A 2,859-nucleotide genomic window follows, 5' to 3' on the forward strand; every position below is an offset into this window, starting at 1 on the left:
GATTTTTCTTAAACGAGGCACCACCCTCTGAAGGTACCAGATAAAGTTGCATTCCTATAGGGTGAGGGTGTAGTGGGTTACAATTAAGAAAGGAATTTACTTAGCCTAAGGTTAACATGATTAATCTTAAAGGTTAATACTTATTTCTACTATATGCTAGTTATATTCATTATAAGGGCAGGGAATATGGAGATTTAGCAGCAAGCATTGGCTCAATAAATGAAAAACCCTTCACCAATATAATTCCTAGTCAACCCACTATACTAATAATTTCTAACTCCCTAAAAGAATCTATCCTTAGAAAGTTTAAAACATCTCGTGCCTCTCACGGTTGGGAGGCTGTAAACAATCACATGTGGCCGGACGAACCTGTTCAGGCAGGCTAGAAAACCTTCAGAGGAGTTTGTAAGTTGAAACACTCTTGCCACACCCAGGAATTTTTATTAACTGGAGCTGTAGGTTAACTCCTTCTCCGAGAGAGGTGATGGGGGACAGCCCCCCGTAAAGTCAGAGGTGTAGGTGAGAGCATGAAGCAGTAAAGTAGGCAGACTCTGGTTTGGGGGTAGATGCTTGGGAGCAGGGGGTTTCCTGAGGCTCGATCCTGCCTTTGTATATGCCGAAGCCTCCTTCCTCATGACCTTTGCCACAGGCGGGGTTCCTCACGCTGGCTCCTGGCATCTAGGCAATCCATATAAATGAAATCATACAATAAGTTGACTTTTGCAGCTAATACTTTTTGCATAACATAGTAGCTTGACATTGTTTCACTTTGGGCCAAGTATTGGTGTTTTGCTTGTTTGTATTGCTCAATAAACTCTATTGTGTACATGTGAGTGTGCTCTTATTCAGTCGTGTCCAACTCTTGGCAACGCCATAGACGTTAGCCCACCAAGCTCCTATGTCCATGGAATTTTCCAAGCTAGCCTACTAGAGTGGTTGCCATTTCCTACTCCAATTGCGTGCGCACACCACGTTTTTGTTTTTACATTCACCAGTTGATGTGCGTTTGATTTCCTTCGACTATTTAGCTGTCATGAATGATGCTGCTATGAAAACTTTTACAAGCATTGTGTGGACATAAGCGTCACTTCTCCTGGCTAGATTTTACCACTGTAATTGCTGGGTCAAATGGTAAGCATGTATTTAATGTTTAAGAAACTTCCAAATTTCAAAAATGACTATCATTTTATATTACACCTGCTGTGTAGGTTTCAATTTTTCCACACCTTCACAAGCAGATGGAATGCTTATTTGTGGGCGTATGCAAATATACATATATATATATATTCATACGTGTATATATGTCAACATATATCTCCAATATAGTGAAATATGTGCTGGTATCTCATTGTGATTTAAATTTGCATTTCCCTAATAAATTAGAGCATCTTTTCATGTGCTATTAATGATAGAGATCATTTTTCAAGATGTTTATTTTATTCTTTTGTCTATTTTAATTGTTTTTTTTGTCCTCTATTTATTAATTTGTGTTATACATTCTGAATATAATTCTTTGATCATATACATGATTGCAAATATTCTCTTCCAGTCACTGTCTTTTTATCATCTTATTGATGTCTCTGAAGCACAAATTTTAGTTTTTATAAAGTCACACAAATTATTTTTTTAAATGTTTTGGATCATGTCCAATGATACCTTTTCGGAAAAATCCAAGGATTTTAAGATATTTTCCTATGATTATTCTAGATTTATGGTTTTAGTTCTTATATTTAATATTGCCATCTATTTGGAATTAGAACTTTATTTCTAATCTCTGTTATGATTTGAGGTGAGGAACAATATCTCTTTTTGTCATGTGGATGTCCAAATGGTCCTACATATTTGTGGAGGAGAATATTCTCAAGTTGAGTTAATTCTGTACTCTTGTTGCAAAGTATACTTAGATCTGAATTTTAATATTTCTATATTGGCCAATATCATACCTCATTACTACATCTTTATAATGAATTTTAAAATAAAATTTGCAAGTCATGCCACATTTCTTCTTTCCTAAATTGCTTGGTAATTGTAAGGTTCTGCATTTTGACATAAATTATAGCCTAAGAAAAAGAAGCCTACTTTATTTCAATATGGCTTGATTTAAACTATAGATCAATTCAAAAAGAATCATCATCCTGCTGAAACTGAGTATTTTAATGCATCCTCATGGTACGTTTTTATATTACTTTTAACTTTTACATTTTTCTCACCAACATTTAGTAATTTTTGTTAAACTTGTACTTCAGTGTGTTTGGATTTTTCATGCTATTGTTAAAAGAATTATCTTCTAAATTTTATTGACAGATTTTTTTTCTAAGTGTATAGAAAGCATGTTGAATTTGTATGTTTGTCTTGCATCTTGTGGAGTTGCTAAAACATCTGTTAGTTGTACGTGTGTGTGTGTGTGTGTGTGTGTGTGTGTGTGCGTGTTCCATGGGCTTTTCCATATAAGGTTGAGGCATTTACAAATGAATCAATTTTACTTTATTTCTGATCTGTATTGTTTAATTTCTAGACCCTCAAGTACAATTATGAGTAGAAGTGAAGAAAGCAAAGTCTTCCCAATGTTAGGAGAAAAGAATCTGGTCTTTCACTATTAAGCATTATGTTAGCTATGGACTTCTAGGTGCCTTTATCAGGTTATGGAAGTTTCCTTTTATTCATAATATGTTAAGAGTTTTTTTCAAAATCTGCTTTAAATTTTGTTCTAATTTTTTTTCCTTAAACATTAAGGTGAAACTTTGAATGTTTTATTGTATTAATATGATCCTTTATATTAATTAGACTTCCCTGGTGGCTCAGATGGTAAAGCATCTGTCTACAATGCAGAAGACCTAGGTTCAATCCCTGGGTTGGGAA

General features: G+C 34.5%; 1 non-coding gene across 1 annotated transcript; it reads left to right on the plus strand.

Moving 5' to 3' along the window:
* The first annotated feature begins 2,787 nt into the window (after positions 1 to 2,787).
* TRNAC-ACA (transfer RNA cysteine (anticodon ACA)) lies at positions 2,788 to 2,859 on the plus strand. Its single transcript has one exon. It is a non-coding gene; the product is annotated as a tRNA-Cys (tRNA).

The sequence above is a fragment of the Ovis canadensis genome, chromosome 9 (genome assembly GCF_042477335.2).
Source record: "Ovis canadensis isolate MfBH-ARS-UI-01 breed Bighorn chromosome 9, ARS-UI_OviCan_v2, whole genome shotgun sequence".
Classification (NCBI taxonomy): Eukaryota; Metazoa; Chordata; class Mammalia; order Artiodactyla; family Bovidae; genus Ovis; species Ovis canadensis.